Raw genomic sequence first — 14732 nt, 5'->3', positions numbered from 1 at the left:
TACATATAACCTGTAAACAGTCTTGGGGGTGAATGAGAAGAGGCATTCCAGTTAGACCATAACTAGAGTTAAAATGAGTCTCCTTCTTATAACCATACCTGCCTATGCACAGATAGAGGGATCTGGGGATTTGGGATTTGGGTGGATCCAGGTGAATTTGTTCCCTATCCAACATTTCAGGACAAGGGGTAACGGAAATAAATTAAAACACAGGAAGTTCCATCTCCATGTGAGGAAGAACTTCTTTCCTATGAGGGTGACAGAGCCCTGGCACAGGCTGCCCAGAGAGGTTGTGCAGTCTCCTTCTCTGGAGGTCTTCCAAACCCACCTGGATGCCACCCTGTGCCCCGTGCTCTGGGTGTCTCTGCTGGAGCAGGGGGGTTGGACTAGATGATCTCTAGAGGTCCCTTCCAATCTCAACCATTCTGGGATTCTGTTATTTTAATTCTACAAAACACATTGCCTAGGACTGTGGTCAAGTTTAACAAAACTGTTCTTTGTAATTATGTCTGTGGGTTAAATAATTACTGTATAGGATATGTGGGGAAGAGGGGCCGCAAAGCCATTTTTACCTCCACTTGAAGGAACAGATGCTCACTGTTCTTAGTCTACAGCCATATCCGTTTAAAATAACATGGTAAAGAAGTAAATTCGAAGGTCTCCTTCATATTTCTCATTCAACTATATCTGTAGACCTTATGGCTACAGAGTTCCTAGGGACAAAAAGGAAATTCTAAGAGCAATCAAATCCTTACACTTTATGGTATCCAGAGGGCAAGAAGGGGCCAGATTCACCTGGAATTGCTCCAGAATTAATGGAATTATTTCAGATACTCCATTGCACTGAAGTGAAGCCAGTTCATTTGGGATCTACAATATTGTTGTTAATTGCACCAAGAAAACTGTTTGTTTTATGATACAGGTCTAGGACTCACGTCCGAAGGATATGAAGTCTACACCTCTGTGGACTTTTACAATGCAGCAGAATTATCTGGAATTTACATTGACAGCTAAGTGAGCCTGCTAAGTATGGATTTGTATAATAAAGACGCAGGTCTCTGACTATGAGCCTACTCTTGCTCCCATAGTTCATAAAAATCACAGAATTGCTGAGGTTGTAGGGGACCTCTGGGAATGTTTTAGTCTAACACCTTGCTCAATGCAGGGACAGCCAGTGCAGGCTAGCAGTGGAGCCAGTGCACTGAGCTGTGTCCAGTTGAGATGTGAATCCCTTCAAGGATGAAGACTGTGCAGCCTCTCCAAGCAATCCGTTCCAGTGTTTGACCAATCTCACAGCAAATAAGTGTTTAAATGAAATTTCCTGAGTTTGTGCTCATTAACTCTTATCTGTTCACTGAATATGCCACTAGAAGATGGCATGAGAGTAGTCATGTGGAACATCCAACTGGGGCAAAAAGAAGGTTGAGCAGAGACCTGGTAGTTTGGTACACTAATTACGTTTCCTGGAGAACACCTCCAGTCCTTCCTGAAAAGATGGCCAAAGGAACTGTACAAATACTTTATTTTATTGCTACCCTGCCCCAGGAGAATCACATGTAAGGGACTCCGTAATTTTTTTCCCATTATTTCCTGCTACAGCAAGCTTATTGATCCAGGAAGCATTATTATTCAAACAGAATTAAGCAAACTTTATAAGCCTAAGAATAACCTCTGTGTTAATTTTTAGGGATAACCCTAAAGGGAATCTCATATGCTGTAGTCTTCAGGCTGAGAACAGAGGTAATAACAGCATCAAAGGCAGTGAGCTCTTGAAACCATGCATCAAGTAGTGGGAATTGTTTCCTGGTTAATAATATATCTGCATTTCCTTGTTTTCATTGATGGACAAGCAAATCAACCTGCACATCACTTAAGGTCAGAATTTTTCTTTCACACTGTTCAATTTCTTTGGCATCAAGGGAGTTACTCCTAATTTACTGCAACATAGGCAAAATGGAATCAGGCACTTAATTACTGGTGTATCAAGGTTCTTAGCTTATTTCAGCTGTGGATCTAACTCTAAATTAATCCTGAAGTCCCATGCTAAAACAATAAATGACACACGACTCTCTCCTTTGTGGCACTAGCTTCACACTTGGAGCAACTGCAGAAGTAGGGAAAAGGAAAGATGATCCTGCCAATCTGTTTTTTGCTCTTCTTCAGAAAGAAATTAAAGAGTTTTCTTAGATGATGAAAAGGTGATGAATTCACAGATCTGATAAGGGACCCAACGTGTTCCTATAACCTCTGCTTTCCCTGACAGGGAAACTTAATGTCAGCCTCTGTCAGGAAAAATTCTCAGCTGTTCCTTTAGGGCAGAGTTCCAGCTACTTCATGTTGAGATCTAACCGACCAGAAAATGAGCATCTGTAATATTCCATGAAACATCACATAGTTCTTAAAGCGATTTATTTCAACCTCAAAAGCAAGTACTTCTATAATTACAGTCTGCACAGACCACAACGAGCCCTATTATTAACCTGCATTAATTAACTCTTGCTTGTTCAAAAAATAAAGAAGTCAAATAGTAGCTCAGGAAAGGGCTAGTTTTTATAAGCATTGCTGGGACTTTATGCATGAGGCACTTAAGATTTTCTATATCAACAACTATAACTGTGTTTAAGTCTTAAGAATTCGTTTCCCCTGTGACTTACGTTATTATAGCAGCGCCCACTAGTGACTTCAGAGGGAAGAATCTGCCTATTTTGCTGTCTGAATCCTCTCGATTGCGCTTCTATAGGTAAGGTACAAATCCAATAAAAGAGAAGATTTTGATTTACTGTATTTTTATCAGGAAAAAACAAAGAGAGCAAGAGCAATATTTTTGTTCAGATTTCCTCTTTACTACAATTTAGGAACTTCAGAAACAGAAAAAAAGCTTTGAAAGTCTTTGAAGCTTACACCAAATTAAAACAATAAAAGTAAAAATATGGATTACTGAACCACAGAAAAGTCCTGGGATGGAGTGAGGATTCAGGGTACACTGCATTTAAAAAGCATTTAAGAATGTGGTCAGCGTTAAGCACAGGAAGAATCCTATTGGTTATGTATCTCCAAGGACTCACCTAAAGTTAAACATCTCTTTAAAGGATTTACTGAGTCAAAACAAAATATGTATATTGCAATAACATATTTATAAAGCAAAGTTCCAATCTGCTCTCTTTTTCCCTCCCCCTTCTCCACCCCCAAAAAAAGAAAAAAAAAAAAAAAAAAAGAAAAAAGCCACAATACTAAAACCCGCATGCAATGACAAATGCTACTTACAGCCTGCAGACACATAACTGCCAATGAAATGTTTTTCAAGCATTCATTTACAGCACATACTGTAACCAGTTCAGTGACATCAGATATTAACCGTATATAAATCAAATCACTATATTCCAAGGAACTAACACAGATTTCAGCATAAGAGAAGATAAAACTTAGAAAGCAGAGCTGAAATACCAGTTCACAGAGTCAGTCCTGCAACTTTACCTCATCCTTATCTTACAGTATAGCGCTGTGGATAGAAAAAGATAGAACTGCCTTGGAAAACAATTATATAAGGACAGAGACCTCCTAGCTCTCCTCAACAGGAATCTATTTGAGAAAAAAAAAAAAAAAAAAAAAAGTGTTCCTTGAGGTTGTTAAGCCTCTGCCTAGGTCTGCTGGTTACTGATATTGAAAGCTTTAAGCACTGAGTTCAAGGTATTCAAGGTAGTTCTCAATGTTATAAAGAGGCTCAGTTTGCAGTACATACATGCTTTATTTTGAGATTTCTACTGTCATTTAGCCATTCACTAAAATAAATCAAATAGCTGTTAGTCATTTCACTAACATAACTCACTAATCTTTGAATTCCAGTAGGCTTTGGATGAAGCCATTAGACAAAGCGAACAGCCTTATACAACAGGAGGGACTACGAAACAGATTTTTTTTTTCCAGTTCTGCTTAAAAATATGAGGAAAATAAACAACACTGAAAAAAAACCCTAACTGGTCAGAACAGCCACTGAAAATAGTCAACTAGTGTGCAGATCTTGTGCCTTTATAGGCAATAAGTATAGAATATTATTTTTATCAGGAAGACCCACAGCAATCCTAGACAGTTCTTCCTCATACTCTGACCCTGACACACACACACATTCACCTTAATGAACCATTAAAAAAAAAAAAAAAAGTGAGCGATTGACATGTCACCAAAACTTGCAATGATCTCTGCAGTTCCCTCAAATACACTACTTATTACTGCTATTACCAAAAAGCTGTTATACCAGATCATACAGAAGCTAATAGCTCTGGTGTGTTTTCAGCTGTAATTCCAGGCATTTTATTAATTAACAAACCTGTATGATCCAAAGGAAGTGATCAAGAACAAGCAACAGCAGTTCCAGAAAACAAATCACGGCAAATCACAACAAGAGAAGCACAGCACAGCATTCCAGTGCTACCACCCTACCAAAACAGCCATACATATACGAGCAAATGAAATGCCAAGTAACCTATATAGGTACCCAAGCAGTCCTCTCTGGTCCTTTGCAGTAATGATCAACCATAATATCTCTTTTTACACAGCATAAATATTACCGCCTTGTTAAAGTCTTCTTGGAGAGCATGCAAAACATTACTATCTACTGGAAATATTTAGAAATACAGAAGTAAGAAAACAAAAATACAAGAGAATGAAGAGAACCTTGCAGTTAACTCCTCTGGACACATTCTCCCTTCAGGATGGTTAAGAATAGTGTTTTTCCAAAAGGTTTCTGGTCTTTCTCTCTTTTTTCTCTCAGTGACTGCAAGGAACAGATGTCCAGCATCTCCCTCTCCCCAGATCCGGTCATATACCGTTCTCCTCCTCGCCAAAAAAAAGGGGGGGGGGGGTCTGGGAGGTCGAGGATGAGCCCCCAGGGAGGAGAAGCTGCTGCCGACGGGCAACGGAGCCGGGAGCTGCCCCGGCGCCTCCCGAACTTTTCCCGGCAGGAGCCGCCGCTGTCCCTGGTGCTGAGCGCGCCCGCCGCGCAGCTTGAATGCACCGGGAGCGGGTGAAGGGGAGATCAAAAACACTAATGGAACCTCATGTACCATCCTTTCAGTGGCAAAATTGCCATAGTGGTCACAGTTACCATGCTGGAGCACTTTTATATCCCCACATTAGGTAGACAGAGCTGGGTCTTGTAGGAAGGAAGGTTAACTCCTGGCATCGCTACCTGTGCTGCCCTGACATACGGCTATTCGTTTATGTGTGCACATATACTGATGCTTAGGTGTCTGTCTCCCTGCTCGACTACTGACATTAAAGCCCCTCTCAGCCCTTCGTGAATCATGGTTACTCATGGAGACATTAGGTCCGGTTATTAAATAAGGAACAGACGGGACTTGCCGAGCAGAGCCAAAGTGATTTGTCCCAAGGTCACACAGGAATGTCTACGGCTGAGCTAAGCCTGGCTGTCTCTGGAAAATAAATGCATCCCGTTTCCATTCTCCCTGCTCAGCAGGGCAAATCTCTGGGCTGTGTCACAAAACCCACCGATCCAGGTATTGCAGTGCCCCAATGCTCCCCCACCCCCACATCACGCATCCCCTGCTCCAGGGGGTGGGCGAGTGCCCGGGACCCCGACCTGCCGATGCCCTCGCAGACCCCGGAGGTGAGACTCGCCAGCGGGCTACCTCCCCGGCAGAATCGTGCTCATCCTCCGGCAAGCAAGGCAGGAGGGAGAGAGAGGGGGACAGTGCTCCTTGCATCCCCAGGGTTTGCGTTGGCAATTCGGGGCAGATAAATCCCCCCTCCCCAGTCCCACAGCATTACCTTGTCTGCGCTAGCAGTCTCCTCTTGCTACGGTAAAGCAGAGCTGTCCTTTCGGCGGCAATAATCAAGGCGGGTAGGGGTAGGCACCTCCTCCTACTTGCAGAGATAGCATTTCCTCGCACAGACCTTCCGGAGCTGAATAATCCTCAAATGCCTCTGCAAAGACCGCCAGCAGGTGAGCCCCGCTCGGCTCGTACTGTCACCGCTCCAGCTCCGGGCACATCCTGTTTTCTTTTGATCACAGGCGAGCGCCGAGAGCTGGGGACCCTCCCCGCCCCCCGGCGCGGGATCGCATCCACGCACACGCCGCGCACCACGCCGCGCTCTCAGCTGCGCCCAAGGCTCATTTGCAAGAAGCGTGAATGGTCCCTGGATTTTAAGGAAGGGGGAGAGGGGGAGGGAGCTGAGAAGGCGGTTGGGGGGGATAAACAAACAAGCAGTGGAACAACAGATGGGTCTTCGCTCTCTGCCACTGCCACCTCGCTCTTCCTAAATACTTGCTGCAGCTCGAGCCACCTCGCTGAGCATCTCCTTCCCTCCCTCTTCAGGCACACAGGGCACCAGCCTCTCTGTCTTCACGGGGGGTTAACGCTGTGCTCCGCCCCCGCCGAGGCTGCTCCAGGTGCCCACAAGGTTGCGAAAGGCTCGCGGCGAAGCCGGCGCATCCGCTCTGCAAGCGGGATAAACCCGACCTCGCTCCAGGGCTGCAGCAGTCACCCAAAGGTACTACCTGGGTGCGGAGGGTGCTCTGCCATCCCCGGGTGCTCCGCCGTCACCCCCGGTCCCGCCACTGCTCCCCGCACCGCGCCGGGCTCCCGCGCAACTTTTTAGTGCCACCAAGTGGCACAGATCCCTCTAGGACACCAAGCAGCCAGGCAGCCCCTTGCTCTGCCCGCTTCTTCCCAACGAGGGGGCAGTAAAGGAGGGTAAAAGCGGCCTCCTCCCAAGCTGAGAGGAGGGTCTGCTCGCCACTGGGAGGACAGGTTGCCCCCTCCATCTCTTGCCCCTTTCTTGAATAAGAACACCAGGCACGATGGGACAAAGAGCAATGGGAGTGATGCCCTGGCCAAGGGCAGCTCGAGTCACCAGCCCTGTTCCCCTCAGGCTGCCACCCTCCTGTGACAGCCCCGCCGCTTGTCTCCGAGGCAGGTGCCACACGCAGCCACCCCTCTCTTCCCGCCAGGCTCCATCCCCTGGAGCTCTGCCAGCCCAGCCTGGTTCCCTGGACCCACAGGTGCTGCCGTTCCCTAGCTCCACATGCAGCACCCAGAGTGGCAGACCCACAGGTACCTTACCTGGCTGCCTACCTTCTGCACACAAGCTTGGTGCCCTCTGGACCTTCTCCTGCTTCCCACCCTGCCCCAAGCCCCTCAGCACCTGTGTCCCCCCACACTCATACACCTGTCTTGGACAACCCTTTTTTCCTGGAGCCAGCCTAAGCTTTACCTGCTCCTCCAGCATCTTTGCATCTTCTCAAAGCTCCCCCTTCTTTCCCCGGCTCCTTTTTCTCCTCCTTCCTCACACACTCATCCCTACACACCCAACACTCATTCACACACTCAGCAATTCCTCTCCTCACCCTGCTGGCTGCATCGCACCACGGGTGCCGGAGGCGGCAGGGCAGGGGTGCAGCGCCGAGCACCGCGGCTCAGCACGGGCTGTGGGGGACGTGCAGGTGCATCGCGATGTGCAGGAGGTGGGTTGAGGTAGTCTGAGCCCCGAGCAACTCAGCACCTCCCTGCACTGCTACTGCAGCAACAGCAAGAACACACAACAACCACAAACCATCACTGCACAACAGTCACGCTGGGATCATCTCTTTATTCAAATCTATTCTTAGTAAATAAATAAATAAATACAGCAAAATGTCATTTAAGTAAGAGCTGATCTGGCATTTAAAAGGCTGCTGGGTCCGACCATTTACCAGGCTGTATTTGCAGCGAAGGATTAGCTTGCGCATCCATTTTCGAGAATTAACAGAATTTCTCTGCTGCTGCTCCACAGCTTGGCACTCCCTGCTATTCCTCCCCCCACCCCCCGCACTTTGGATGGCTGCTTATAATATTATCATTTGCTTTTTTCCTTTTATTTTTTTAGTTTTTTTTTCTTCAGATGACTACTAACTGACCAAAAACCCAGCTGCCACTTGATCAGGGCTCCCGCAGAGGCTTTGCCACATCTAAGCTCTGTCGTGTCCTTTCTTGCACATCTACCCACCTGAGATTCCTTTGGTAAAGTTCTTTGGGGACAGGGAAAAGGGACAGTGTTTGCTTCAGCCCCAGACGTGTTTCTAACCTCCCTTCTCCCCACTGCTGTCTCATTGCTGCTGTCTCTTTTCCACCAACTTGACTGCTCCTTTCATCCTAAAGGATGAAGGATAGAGACCCAGAATGTGCTTACCAGGTGTGCAGCCTGGCCTCTTTAGCCTCCACCTCCTCGTTCAGTTCAAGCCTTTTGGGAGCCCCTCAGTCAGAAGCTGCTTTAGATCCTTCCCCAGCTCCTCTGGCTGCTGTAGCAACTGAAGCCAAGGCCATGGCCTCCCCAGGGCAGAGAATATATTCAGATTGCATGTGCTTGTAATGTTCTCATTACTCAACTTCAAAGGTATCTACCCTAACATTTGCAAGAATAGAGGTAAGTAAGTTAGATGAGAAGAGACCAGCCCAGTCCACCGGTTTCCCTGCTCCTGACACTGCCATAGGGTGGTGGGGAAGGAGCATCCTTCTTCTTTCTCCCTACCTTACAGCCACACTCGCCTCCAGAATCACCTTTCCCATCAACTAGGGCATGGGCTGTGAAATTCCTGGAAGGTCAGGAGGTTGGAAACAGATAAACAAAAGACATGGACATCTGTAAAAAACAAACAAACAAACATATATTGGGAGAAGGAGAGGAGGGATGTGTCTGTAGAAGGAGGAAAAGCATGATCAAAGGAGAAATTATATCCTAGCGTATGGTGTTCCTGGAAGGAAAAAAAATGCCAGAGGGATCTAGGGAGAAGAGAGATGCTCTGCTGGGCTGTCGTGGCACTTCTCCCCCAAGGACTGTGTGTGAGATGAGGGAATCGGAAAGCAGACATCTCTCCCTGGGCACCTGAGACACTCAGTTGACTGAGAAGGTAATAAGTAGCCTGCAGCAGATGAGGGATACGATGCCCACACAAGCAGAACAAGTGGCACTGTGCAGACGCTGTCATGCTGGATGCCACATTGCTCCTACATGCATGTCCCCAAGGACTCCCCATAAATCAGAGCCTAGAGTCACAGAGTTCACCGTGCCAGATGCTTGGAGCAGGTGGAGCAAACACTAAAACCTCAGAAAATTAAATGGACAGGGGAACTATGGCAGTGATACCCCTCCTGCCTATTATTGACCTTCTAATTAGACTCCCAACAAATGCAAATATATATAAGGCTATTTTCCCTTGGTCTCTTCCTTTCCTTCCCACTTCCCTTCCTTTTCAGCCATCTTACAGAATCCATAGAAATAGTTATCCTCTTCTCCACTGACAGTGGATTATTTGTTTTTCCTATCAGAAAATTTCTCCTGCTGTTTTTGACGCCATTTTAAAAGAAAACAAAATGAAAACTTTCTGCACCAACGTCCAGGAATATCACCAGTAAGTAAAAAAGAACAAGTACCTGAATGGGGAGAATAATTACTACATTTTTTATGCCTGCTATTGGTAACACTTTTCTTGTCTGTGACAGCAGCATCTAAAAACACTGACACACTGGGCAAGACTGAACACGATCCGAATCTCTGCTCTCTGAGGAACTCAAGCATACAGAAAATTGAAGGGGTGGAAGGAGCACTAAGAAGTCACTAGGGACAACCAGTGTCTCCAAGCAGCTCGCTAACCACCCTACCACTCTAAGAAGAAGAAGGAAAAAAAAGAGGCTATGGGAATGCTAATTAGGATTTTTCTCAGTTTTAGAGTGAATAAACCCTGTCTGACACTAACAACAGAATCAGAGATGGAGAATGGACTGAAAGGTGATATTGTACTGCCCAGATGTGTCAAATGCCTTCTGTCTTATATAAAGTGTATATATATATATATATATACATATATATATATAAAGAAGAGCACCAAAAAAAAAGTAGAAAGAAAAAATAGGTATGGTGTATGTGTGTGTCATTTATTTTATACAGGAACATAATAAATGCAATATTTTACTCCCAATTAGACAAGATTGAGGAGACATGGCAAGCTGGGGAGGCTTATAGTTCATGCAATAGTAAGAAACAAGTCAGTTGTTTCTTGCTTGCTAGGCGAGTACACTTACAGCAAGTCTGTTAACAGTAGAAGAAAAAAAAAGTGGGAAATACTTTATACAACATGTTTTAAAAGAAAATATCTGTCTGCCAGTGTACAAGTGTGCTGCTGTGAGAATATTAATTGATGCTGCCCTTCACACCTCGAGGGATGTGAAGGCCCAAATTCACCTGGCTTTCTATGTCTACATTGTTGGAATTTATATATAAACTTCATGTTCTTTTTGGAGTCAATAGGGGGAAATAAGCCGTTGTAGTCATCCGACCATCTGATTTATTTTAAACATTTACTTTAGGATGAGGAAGAAAGAGTCACTAAGATGTGCCTGCTCCTCTTCATTGATTCTAAAGGATGCTGGTGTACACTGAAGGAATCCATGATTAATCTCTGGCTCCTCGTTAAGAGCAGGTGCCCAGTCCTGCTAAGACTGTTTCTGTTCTGTGCAATTCAGTGACCGAACTCTAAGTACATGGGGAAAATCAGAAATGTCAAATTGAAACCAAATTGGTTACAAAGCTCCTTTACCACTATGCAATCCACGAATAAGAGTTTTTCAGTTGGCAAATTTAGATTTAACATCTACAACTGGAAGTGTCTACATCCTTGCTTGGTCCTGTTGCTTGATTCCTTTTGTCCATCGATGGAAAACAGACCTTAAATAGAAGACCAGCATACAGAGCTACAAGGAAGATAAATTCAAAAGCCGTATACAGAGACACACATACATGACTACAGAGAGTTATGGGAGAAAATGTGCATCAGGTGTGGCTGAATAATGAAGTTCTCCGCAAAATTCAGTTTAGGTAAATGAAGCCAGTTTGCATTGCACCTCAACAAAACAAAGCAAACAAACAAAACCAAAATTACTGCGTTTACTCTAGGGGTTCTTGTAGGTGTGTTATTCTTAAGAGAGCAACTTCTTAAGTGTCTGCACTTCCCAAAATGAGTCAGTAGACCTTGTGCAGCATTGGACCCCCTCTGATTCACATTAATAGGAGTACTCAGGGTCAATATATCCAGCTGAGAAAATTTGGCTTGCATTTTACCGTTACAAATAAAAGCATTATTCCTATTATTCAAGGCACTTATGATTTTGTTTCAAGTATTACAATCATTTTCAAATTTGAAAAAAAAATAAAATGAACATTTTATGTCTCCTCATGTGCCATTTTCATAATTTTTTTTCCATCAGAGAATTTCAACACACTCAGCAAAGTACTCAAACCTGAAATCAGAATGCAAGCATAAATAGGACAGTTTGGACAGTCTCTGTTGAAATTTGCAGACAACTACAGAATAAAATCCACAAAATTAATCTACATCTTTTGAAGCAAAAGCACTGGGTTTGACACTAAGCTGCTCAGGAAATACCCCATACCTTGCTAAGACTTTTTTTCCTCTGCGCTGGGAGATAGTGCATTAGAGCTTTAGTGTCATTCAAAATCCGAAGCTGATTCTCCAAATTCTACTCAGGAAGCTCACATCTGAGTGGGGGAGTGTTTCTAATGAAGGCTGGAAGAATGTGAAACCTCCAATTATGCTGCTGTGTGATATACTGTCTTTGCTCAGCAGCAAGAATAGGGTACTGAATGGGTGAAATTCAACTGTCAGATGCCATTCTGGTTTTGGACTCTTACCCATGGCTGCACTCATCGCTGACATCTTCTGCCAAACAGCAAGGAGATGATGGTGTTGCAACTGCTTATCTTATGAAGTCACCACACCTATTCCAAGAAAGTTTGCTCATTGAAGGATCCAGACTAGTGAGGAATTTAATGCTAGAAACACACTCCATTTCATGACTCAATTTCATTCCCTCTGGGTAGAACTTCCCTTTGGTTGGAGAGACATTGTCAGGACTTATCTGCCCAGAAACAAACAGAACAGAGTACAAATGTGACGCATTTAACCTGAACAAAACTCCAGACTTCAAATGAAGGTAGCAAGTAATTACTATAACTGAAACTCTGTTATTTCTAGTTATTCTTGACCAGCAAGTTCTCCTGCTGACACTGTGATCTGATTCCCATTCCCTCCATGAACAAAGGAGATGATTGGCAAGATACTTGAAAATACATAGTCTTTCTCTAGGAGCCAGCTTCCTTTCCTCAACTAAAGTGCTTTCTGTGCAAAGCATCAACTGCAAAAGGAAAGGATGTGAAAATGGCAGGGGTCATAGACACAGAATCATTTTAGTCCCTTCCTCTTCCTGCAGAGTATCAAAAGAGAAAAAGAGAAGTAAAGTCAGCAGCAAACAATAGATGCTATGTTTGTTTGATCTGAAGCATTAAATGATAAATCTTCAATATTGCTTTCCCAGGTAAACAATTACTGTAGTTACCATAGGAACATTGATGGACAAAAAAGCCTTTGTATTTTGAAGATGAATACTTTTTTGAAACCTACAATGAGAACAGAGTTTGTTCACAAATTACTGTTTCTGATCAGATTACATTTATACATGGCCCCCTGAAGAAGAAGGTGCATCTTGATTTTTTAGTGATATGACTTCGACTTCGAACAGTAAGATGGCTCTGAATTTTGTGAAATACATTATTTTCACTGAAAAGATGGAAGAGGTGCGAGAAAAAAAAGAGTAAATAAATTACTATGAAAGAATGTAGTTCTTTTTATTTACATATTGTTGTCTTCTTTTTTCTCTTTAGTTAGACCTGCCTGCACAGATATCTTGAAAATTTCCTCTGTTAAACAGAATGGCTTTCACACTGGGTAACCTTTCTTTATATAATAGGATAGACATTAACCTTTCATCACCAATGCCACTTTGGAAAACCCAACTAAAAGTTTTATTCCCTCAGTGCTTTCCCAATGTCCCCTCTGAAGACCAGAAGAGCTGTGCTTGTATGCTGGCTGCATAATCTCGCTGCTGATGGAACAAAATTATTTTCCAACAATGTGTTGTCATGAAAGCCTAGTGGGTATATGACCACCAGACATAGGCCGCCGTACTGCAACATTCACCTTTGATTGATTGCCTAGACTGCACCTGTAGGCAGTGGAGAGGAACCGGTCCTTGGGTGATAGGATTAACCTCATTCTTGTGCATGCTTCACATGGATTTACCATCAGATTGTCTGATTTATGGATGCAAGACTAATTACTGAGCAGAAGATACCTACGCTATGAATTTTCACGGTTAGCAGAGATGAATATAAGATACGTTTTTCACTAAACAAGAAAAAATGGCATTTAAAAATGGGCTATTAAATTAATTGTCAAGACATTAAGTATAAATTTCCGTTTGGGGAGTGAGAAGAATGACTGCCTGATTTCTTTCAGTATGGGCTACTCTCTGGATCTGAAGTTGATATTTTCACTTCCACACTTTTTCTGTATTTAAACATTCAGCTGCGTTTTAAAGCAGCTCAGCTACACAGTATGATCAAGGGCACTCTGTGCTATTCATTTGTCAAACCAACCCTATTGTACATATTTCTGATGCAGCCATTCCCACAGCGTTGAGATGTCAGAGCCTCTTATCACAGGATGGCCCCATTGAGATTTCCAATATGCTTTTTGACCCTAAAAAGCCATGTGAAAAATCCCAGTGTGGCCCAAAAAAGTTCTGGCAGATAATTTCAGACTTAAATAGTATGAAGAAAGAAATGCAAGAAAAATTTTTAGTTAGAATTCTGTCTTGTAAGAAGGCTTAACGGATGGGCCACAGCATCACCTCTGAGGGAAATAATAGAAAAAAGTGTAAAAGAAAAAGGAAAAAAAAAAAGAAACCCAAAATTTCATTGCTCAACCTGTGTTTTGGTAGAACAGATTTTTTCCCATTTTTTCAAACTAAGATTGTTGGTGCAGAACTAATATCCTGATAGTAGAAAACCACAGTGCCTTGTTCAAATTTTCTAGTAGATTTGAAAAGGGGGCTAAATGTGTGCAGCATGTAGATAAGGATAATGAAAAAAAAAAAAAAAAGGAAAAAGAAAAAGGACTTCCCAGTTCAATAATGATTTCCATTGTTTGCATTAACAGTTCTCTATTGTTTCAAAATATAGATCCTTAATAATCCGGTGATTTTTTTTTTCTTTGCATGAAGTTGTTGCCTGAAGCACATATCCTTTTCACAGAGTTATTGTGTGGTCCCTGCATCCCTCACTTTTCTTAATGGTGATGGATTCTTGTTAAGAAAAGAAACTTAGAAGGGAGTAGTCAAAATACACTGCTGTTCCCTACCTTCCTCCTGTGGCACCGGAGTTAGAAGAATATAGGACCATTTAACAATATCTATATATCCATATATCCAAAACCTACCCTGAGGCAGAAACATTCTTATTCATGTGTCTGCTGTTGTTTTCTTGGATGATTCTGAGTCAGGACCATGTAAAAGAAACCATAAATGAAAATACCATAAGATAAAGGACCAGAACTGAGAGAGAAGGGTCAGCTTCATCTCTCTGGAAATACAGGACATTATGTTGGAAATGGCCATCTAGTTACATGTGACGTGAAAACTGCAGTCACTTCTGCTCATATGTTGCTGCAAGAACAGCAAAGAAGCATTGTTTTAAGCAAAGGTAAAATCTCAAGATGTACAGAAAGAAAAAACGACAACTTTCCCTCACCAAATCAAATTTCATGTATGAACTACTCTAAAAACATTACTGTGTTCATTGTCCACAAAGGATGCAGAGAAACAATG

At 43.3% G+C, this 14732-nt stretch overlaps 1 protein-coding gene across 1 annotated transcript in view; it reads right to left on the bottom strand.

Annotated features, from left to right (window-relative positions):
* Nucleotides 1-6032, bottom strand: part of GRM5 (glutamate metabotropic receptor 5) — a 247742-nt gene extending 241710 nt beyond the window's left edge. The window contains exon 1 of the mRNA XM_088534953.1: nucleotides 5785-6032. The gene's annotated coding sequence lies outside the window, so the exon portion shown is untranslated. The remainder of the gene's footprint in view (nucleotides 1-5784) is intronic.
* Between the last annotated feature and the right edge of the window lie 8700 nt (nucleotides 6033-14732).

Source organism: Tinamus guttatus, unplaced genomic scaffold (genome assembly GCF_059628265.1).
Source record: "Tinamus guttatus ecotype Peru unplaced genomic scaffold, ASM5962826v1 Tinamus_guttatus_pri_ptg000602l, whole genome shotgun sequence".
Taxonomy (NCBI): domain Eukaryota; kingdom Metazoa; phylum Chordata; class Aves; order Tinamiformes; family Tinamidae; genus Tinamus; species Tinamus guttatus.
This window is presented reverse-complemented; position numbering and strand designations above follow the sequence as displayed.